Genomic DNA, 8,931 nt, shown 5'->3' with positions numbered 1-8,931 from the left:
TAAATGTATTTTAAATGTTCTTATAGATGTCTTTTAAGCTATATTTTAACATAAGCAAAATATTTTGGGTAAATTCTTAACATGTTATTCCCTTTACTTTTTAATAACATTACCTAAGAAGATAAAAATATTAAAACTTTTTATTTCATGATAACCACACAGCTACACTATGTCAATGAACACACATTTTGATATTTCTGTATATTTGAAATAGAGATTACAATAATATTTAAAAGAAAATACAAGATTAAAAAATTAGAGGCCAGGCGTGGTGGCTCACGCCTGTAATCACAGAACTTTGGGAGGCCGAGGCTGGCAGATCATGAGGTCAGGAGTTCAAGACCAGCCTGACCAACATGGTGAAACCTCGTCTCTACTAAAAATACAGATATTAGCCAGGTGTGGTGGTGTGTGCCTGTAATCGTAGATACTCAGGAGGCTGAGGAAGCAGAATTGTTTGAACCCGGGAGGCGGAGGTCGCAGTGAGCCCAGATCGCACTACTGTACTCCAGCCTGGGCAACAGAGCAAGACTCTTTCTCAACAAAAGAAAACTATGTACATAAAACTTATCTACAAGTGGCCCTTAAAAAGGCAGGAAAGTTTTATTGATTAATAAAGTGGATTTTTCAAGATTTGCTAGGTTGAAAGTGACACGGGTTTTGCCCTTAAAAGAACTTAAATATGATTTTCATTTTAGGCATTTGATGTGGTTTGACTCTGACCCCACCCAAATCTCATGCCAAATTGTAATCCCCATGTGTTGGAGGAAGGGTGGTCTGGTGGGACATGAATCATGGGGGAAGACTTTCCCCTTTCTAGTCTCGTAGTAGTGAATGAGTTTCCATGAGATGTGGTTGTGCTACAAATGTGTAGCACTTGCTGCTTCACTCACTCCCACTCCACCAAGTGAAGAAGGTGTATGCTTCCCTTTTGCCTTTCCACCATTACTGTATAAGTTTCCAGAGTACTTTGCAACCATGATTCCTGTACAGCCCATGGAATTGTTAGTGAAATAAACCTCTTTTCTTCAGAAATTAACCAGTCTTAGGTAGTTCTTTATAGCAGTGTGAGAACAGACTAATTCAGAAAATTGGTACCAGGAGTGGGGTATTGCTATAAAGATATGTGAAAATGTGGAAGCAGCTTTGAAACTGGGTAAGGGGCAAAGGTTGGAACAGTTTGCAGGGCTCAGATGAAGACAGGAAAATGAGGGAAGGTTTAGAACTTCCTAGAGACTTGTTGAATGGTTGTGACCAAAATGCTAATATGATATGGACAGTGAAGTCCAGGCTGAGGAGGTCTGATGGAGATGGGGAATTTATTGGGAACGGGAGTAAAGGTCACTCTTGCTGTGCTTTAGCAGAGAGACTGGTGGCATTGTGCCCCTGCTCTAGGGATCTGTCGAACTTTGAAGCTGAGAGAGATGGGTTAGGGTATCTGGCAGAAGAAATTTCTAAGTAGCAAAGCATTCAAAATGTGACCTAGCTGCTTCTAACAGCATATACTCAGGCATGAACAAAGAGATTACCTGAAACTAGAACTTATATTTAAAAGGGAAGCAGAGCATAAACGTTGGGAAAATTGCAGCCTGGACATGTGGTACAAAAGAAAAAAACATTTTCTGGGGAGGAATTAAAGGCTGCAGAAATTTGCATAAGTGAAGAAGAATCAAATGTTAATAGCCAAGACAATGGGGAAAAGGCTTCCAGGGCATTTCAGATACCTTCGTGGCAGCCCCTCCCATCACAGGCCTGGAGGCCCAGGACAGAAAAATGGTTTCATGGGACAGGCCGAGGGCCCTGCTTCTCTGTGCAGACTTGAGACATGGCACCGTGCATCCCAGCTGCTCCAACTCCAGCTGTGGCAAACAGCTCAGGCTGTTGCTTCAGAGGGTGCAAGCCCCAAACCTTGGCAGCTTCCATGTGGTGTTGGGACTGTGGGTGTGCAGAAGGCAAAAGTTGAGGTTTGGAAGCCTCCACCTAGATTTCAGAGCATGTATGGAAATGCCTGGATGTCCAGGCAGAAGTCTGCTGCAGGGGCAGAGCCCTCATGGAGAACCTCTACTAAGGCAGCACAGAGTGAAAATGTGGGGTTGGAGCCCCCACACAGAGCCCCTACTGGGTAATTGCCCAGTGGAGCTGTGAGAAGAGGGCCTCCGTCCTCTAGACCCCAATGGTAAATACACTGACAGCTTTCCCCATGCACCTGGAAAAGCTCCAAGCACTCAACTCCAGCCCATGAAAGCAGCTATGGGTGCTGTACCCTTTAGAGTCAGAGGGGAAGAGCTGCCCAAGGCCTTGGGAGCCCATCCCTTGCATCAGCATGCCTTGGATATGAGACATGGAGTCAAAAGAGATCGTTTTGGAACTTTGACATTTAATGACTGCCCTGCTTGGTTTCAGACTTGCATGGAGCCTGTAGCCCCTTTTTTGGGGCCAGTTTATCCCTTTTGGAATGGGAGAATTTACTCAATGCCTGTACCCCCATTGTAGCTTGGAAGTAAATGACTTGTTTTTGATTTTACGAACTCATAGGCAGAAGGGACTTATCTCAGATGAGACTTTGAACTTTGACTTTTGAGTTAATGCTGGAATAAGTTATGACTTAGGGGGACTGTTGGGAAGGCATGATTGTGTCTTGAAATGTGAGAAGACCATGAGATTTGGGAGGGGCAAGGGGCAGAATGATATGGTTTGGCTCTTTGTCCCCATGCAAGTCTCATCTCAAATTGTAATCCCCATGTGTGAGAGGAGGGGCCTGGGGGGAAGTGATTGAATCATGGGGGTGGACTTTCCTCTTGCTGTTCTCATGATAGTGAATGAGTTTTCACAAGATCTGATTGTTTAAAAGTGTGTAGCACTTCCTCCTTTCTCTCCTGCCCTGCCATCTGAAGAAGGTGCTTGGGCTGAGCACAGTGGCCCATGCCTGTAATCCCAGCACTTTGGGAGGCTGAGGCAGGTACATGACCTGAGGTCAGGAGTTCAAGACCAGCCTGGCCAACATGGTGAAACCCCATCTCTTCTAAAAATACAAAAATGAGCCAGGCAAGTTGGTACTCGCCTGTAATCCCAACTACTCAGGAGCCTGAGGCAGGAGAATTGCTTGAACCTGGGAGGTGGAGGTTGCAGTGAGCCAAGGTCATGCCACTGCACTCCACCATGGGTGACAGAGTGAAATTATGTCTCCACAAAAAAAAAAAAAAAAAAAAAAAGGAAAAGAAAAAAAGAAGACGGTGCTTGCTTCCCTTTCACCCTTCCACCATCATTGTAGGCTTCCTGAGGCCTCCCCAACCATGCTTCCTATACAGACTATGGAACTGTGAGTCAATTAAACCTCTTTTATTCAGAAATTACCCAGTCTCAGATAGTTATTTATAACAGTATGAGAAGAGACTAATACAACATTAAAGTTTATGCTGTCTTTTTCCTTTGAAAGAAGGTGTTAAAAATCTGTTGTTTGGAGCCGGGCACAGTGGCTCACGCCTGTAATCGCAGCACTTTGGGAGGTTGAGGTGGGTGCATCGCCTGAGGTCAGGAGTTTGAGACCAGCCTGGCCAACACAGCGAAACCCCTTCTCTACTAAAAATACAAAAAATTAGCTGGGCATGGTAGCGGGCACCTGTAATCCCAGCTACTTGGGAGGCTGAGGCGGGAGAATCGCTTGAACCTGGGAGGCAGAGGTTTCAGTGAGCCAAGATTGCACCATTGCACTCCCCCTGGGCAACAAAAGTGAAACTCTGTCTCAAAAAAAAAAAAAAATGGTGTTTGAAGTAATCAATGGGTTTGACCATTTTCAATGGTCACTAATTAGCATACTGGCTCTCTAGCCTAGGTAGGCATATTTTAACAGTGCAAAAGCCAGTATTATATATAACAACAATCAAATAGACTCTATAATGAAAATTTTTAAGTGATTAATGACTATCTGTGGATTAGAGGTGTAAATAAGGTCTGGAACATTTATGGCTAAACACAAAATAGATTTTCATCATGTTTCAAATCTGGACTATTCAGTACAATTTATTGTTTTTAAAATCTATGTATCTGTCTTGACAGATATAGCTAAAAAGTAAAAGGAAGGTATTGAGAAGGGGGATATACACCAGAAACAGACTATAGTAGCAAAGAATAAGGAAGTTAGCTATGAAAATAAAGAGGAAAAGATGAGTTCTATGAGTCACAAATGAAAAAGTGACAGTATACCTCAGAGAAATAGACTAGATGGATGGATGGATGATGCAGATAAATGAGGCTACTTAAAGATCTGTATATAATATGGCACTTCTTTCCTCTCTGGATACTAGTCATTTCTTTCCTCTCTGGATACTAGTAATGTAACAAACTTAACATATTAAAGTGTTACTAATTTCCCATGATATTTTTGACAGTATTTCTAATCTAATTTCTCTAGATAGAGATTAACCTAGAATTGCCTAAAATGAGTCTGCACTAAGTTTAAGCTCTCTAATCTGTCAGTTATGTCAGGGCTCCCATCCTTTATCTTGGTGTCTCCTATCTTACCCACATCACTCTCAATCCAGCCCATCTTGAAAAATCTACTCTAATCAATGAAGACTTTCTACCCTATTTGCATGCATTAATTCCCAATATTTTATTAAGAGGAAAGCATATAAAGATCACTGTAAATACACATCACATGTTGTCTTCATCCAAGTTATGCTGCTGTAACAAAATACCTGAGACTGGGTAATTTATGAAGAATAGGAAAGGTTTGTTTGTTTGTTTTTTTCCCACAGTTCTAGAGGCTAGAAAGTCCAAGATGAAGGCACTGGCATCTGATAGAACTTTCTTGCTGCCTCATTCCATGGCAGAATGGGAGGGAGAGTTAGGGGGCCAAACTCACCCTTTTATAATGAACCCACTCTTGAAATAACATCACTAGTCCATTCATTCTGCCCTTATTGAGGATTGTTTCCAATACATGCTCTTTGAAGGACACATTCAAAATATAGTATATGTCATGGTTGAAAAGTGCAAATTCTAAGTCTCTTTGCCATCAATCACATGAATATTTCTATTTCATGTTCACTCGGTGGCAACTAGAGAGAGGGCAGTGAGAGGCAGATGGACAACTGGAATTCTGCAGGGCTAGGAAGAGAATGGAGCTGCCACTGGGAAATAGGCCCTCTTGTTTTCAGAGCAGAAGCTTCTGGCAATCCTCTGCAAGGTTCTCTGCCACTACTACGAGTAGCAGCTTACCTCTGTCAAATTGCCCTATGTCTGAGAGCAGCACCCCCTGGATTTTATTCTTGACTGAGTTTTCAGGAACTGAGACCTACGTTTTTGGTATGGGCAAAAGGAAACTGAAGTTCTCACAATTCAGTCACAACTCAATCACAGGAAACAAAGGTTCAAAATTTCAAATCCATGGAAGGAGAAGTGGAGTTCCAAAGAGTAAGTACAAATAAAGGTTCCTGGACAGAATTAGGCAAAATATAGTTGGAAGCACTAGAAGTGCAATTATAGTTATGCTGGTTTATGGAGGGCCTTCAGTTAAGAACCAGAGACAGAGCTGTAGGACACAGCTATTAAGAGCAGCATCAGCCAAGTACACTGGCTCAGTGACTGTAATGCCAGCACTTTGGGAGGCCAAGGCAAGAGGATCACTTGAGGCCAGGTGTTTGAGACAAACCTGGGCAACATAGCGAGACCCCATCTATAAAAAAAAAATTTAAGAGAGCAGCATCAAGGGCCTCAACTGAAGACACTGTAATTTAGTAGACCTAGGAAGAATTGTTGCTGCATTTTAGTAATTGTCAGGTAATACTATTGTGTGTGGTTCTTGGACCACATTTTAAGAAACGGAGCCTTAGAAAAGTAGTGGCTCCATTCCTGATGGGAATGCCTCTTCATTTATTTCTACTAGTTCTATTTTTTATGCCACTGCCAGTTTTTCATTCTTCTCGATAACTCTTCTGAAAAACAGAAATCTATGTACAAGCTAGAATGTAATAAAGTATTATTTTATGTATAAAGAGTTTATGTAATTTGCCATTTGAGATAGCAAATACAACATACATACTTCTCTCTTCTCCCACCTTATATGCCACAATAACAACTGTAAAGAGATTTTTTTTTTTTTTTCCTGAGACAGAGTCTCGCTGTGTCACCCAGGCTGGAGTGCAGTGGCATGACCGTGGCTCACTACAACCTCTGCCTCCCGGGTTCAAGCGATTCTCCTGCCTCAGCCTCCTGAGTAGCTGGGATTACAGGTGTGCACCACAACGCCCAGCTAATTTTTGTATTTTTAGTAGAGACAGGGTTTCACCATGTTGGCCAGGTTGGTCTCGAACTCCTGACCTCAGGTGATCCATTCCCCCCCCTCGGTCTCCCAAAGTGTTAGGATTACGGGCGTGAGCCACCACGCCCAGCCTAAGAGATATTTTTAAAAGGTAAAACCCACAAGGGCAAGGTGAAAGAGGAAGCAAACACAACAACATTTTGGAAGCTGGAAAGTAGATGTATGAGTAGTAGCTGTCTTTGTGGTCCTGAGATTCCTCAGTCAACAAGAAGAAAAGCCAACAAGTAAACCCAATTACTATTACAGAACCCAAAAGGCTTAGTAATTGAAATCAACAGATACCTCTGGAATTGGGGAGTGTGGGGTGCTTAACGCATGTTAAAAAAAAAGGAATGGTTAAAGTTTATTAAGAAGCAGTTGTCACCCCACACAGTTTGGTAGCTGTTTCGCTCCTAACCTGGCAAAAGATCGGAAGTTTATTCTCTAAAAAGGTTAAAACAGAGGGTCTCTAGCTGGGCAGGGGCGTTATACTGAAAACAGCGATTAAGTGAAAGTGTATATACCAAATGGTGAGCTCCAACCCCCATCCCACCCAGCCTCTATCACATACTCAGTTCCCAGAACTCTAGCAATCAAGTGTATACTCCCCAGGCAAAAGACTGAAGGTGTTTTCTCTGGAGAATTTGATGTCGGGTAGGGGACTCCAACTGGGTCCCGCTAAGTCACTCTGCAACAGTGATTCTCAATACTCACTGTGCATTAAAATCACCTGGGAAGTTTTAGAAACTTTTCCTGGCCTGGGCTCTATAATCAGAGAATCTCATTCAATTGGTCTGGTTTAACGCCTGAGCATCTATATTTTTTAATGTTTCCCAGGTGATTCTAATGAACAGCAAACGTTGAGAATCATTGCTGTACAGTGAAATTTAGGGCAAGACTCATCCATGGGTACAGAGTTTTTCACGAGCTTTTAAATGTTCTGTCCACTGATAGTCAACAGACAATTGAGAAGGGCAGTTAATAATAAAGATGTGGCTGTCTTAGTATATTTTCTACTGGTATAACAGAATGCCTGATGCTGGGCAATTTACAAAGAAAAACATTTCTCCGAAGGCTGAGAAGTCCAAAATTAAGGCGCCAGCATTTGATGAGGGCCTTCTTGCTGCATCCTTATATGGAAGAAGAGCGAGAGAGAATGAACATTGTGTCCTCATATGGCAGAAGAGTGAAAGAGAGGGAACACATTCTTGCAAACCCCTTATATGGTGACAATTCGTTCATGATGGCAGAGCTCTCATGACCTAAACACCTTCAAAAGGCCCCAACTCCCAACACTATTGCACTGGGGATGAAGTTTCCAACACATGAATTTTAGGAGACACATTCAGATCATGGCATGGCCCAAATAAATAAGTAAAAAACAGCCACTTAGTGAAAACAGATATGTAGTCATAAGAAAACAAAGAAACTATATAGTTAATGTTCTTTCTGAGCAAAGGCTATATTGCATTTCTGAAAACAAAAACATGATATCTTTTAGAAAAGGAATATTATAAAAACATAAAGAGCTCTAGTAATTTTAAAAAAGTTATAAATGAAAAGTTAATAGGAGAGTTAGAAGATTAAAGGTGAAGGAATCTCCCAAAAAGTAGAACAAAAAAGCCAAGAGATAGAACGGAAGAGACCCAAATAAGAATTGTGTCCCCTGAAAATTCATGTGTTGAAGCCATAAAGCCCAGTATCTCAGGACGTGATTGTATTTGGAGACAGGGCCTTTAAAGAGATTAGGTTAAAATGAGGCCATTAGGGTGAGCTTTATTGCTATCCAACTTAGGTCCTTATTAGAAAAGAAAATTTGGACATACAAAAAGACACGAGGGATGCAAGGGCATCCTAGAAAGACCATGTGAGGACACAGTGAGAAAGTAGCCATCTGTAATATAGGGAGAGAGGCCTTAGGAGAAACCATACCTACTGATACTTTGATCTCAGAACTGTGAAAATAATTTTTCTGTTGTTTAAGCCACACAGGCTGTCCTATTTTGTTACATCAGTCCCAGAAATCGAATACATCCAGGAGACTCAATATCCACATAATGGGCATTTTAGAGAATTGTAATAGAAAAAAAATAATGGAACAAAGAAAATAGTAACAGAAGTAATGCAAGTGATTTTTTCTGGACCTGAACATGCTTTCCAGATGGAATGACCCATTATGTCCTGAGAACAATGGGCAAAAACAAGTACTTAAACAATGCACATTATTTTTTAAAGTCAGAACTATAAATATAAACCAAAGATTTTACAGACCTTCAGCAAGAACAAAAAAAAAGACACAAAGGGTCAAGAATAGAGTAGCTTCAAACTTCTTAATAGCTACACTGGAAGCAAAAAGTAAAAAGATTAATAATCTGAAAATTCTGAAGGAAAAACATTTCCAGGTAGAATTAATTCTGTATATCCAACGTCTCAAAAAATTGCTTCCTCTGGACCCTTTCTAAGGAAGCTGTTGAAAATGTATTCTAGAGAAATAGGCCATAAAAGAAAATCAAAAAATTGTTTATCTTCTGGAATGATTGCCTAGATGATAGTTTATTATTCAATTGATCTAGAGATGAAAATAGGAAAAAAGGAAATTCAAATCAAGAAAGAAGCAAAAGGAATTCCAA

Source organism: Piliocolobus tephrosceles, chromosome 8, assembly GCF_002776525.5.
Source record: "Piliocolobus tephrosceles isolate RC106 chromosome 8, ASM277652v3, whole genome shotgun sequence".
NCBI classification, from domain to species: domain Eukaryota; kingdom Metazoa; phylum Chordata; class Mammalia; order Primates; family Cercopithecidae; genus Piliocolobus; species Piliocolobus tephrosceles.
Note: the sequence above shows the minus strand (reverse complement) of the source record.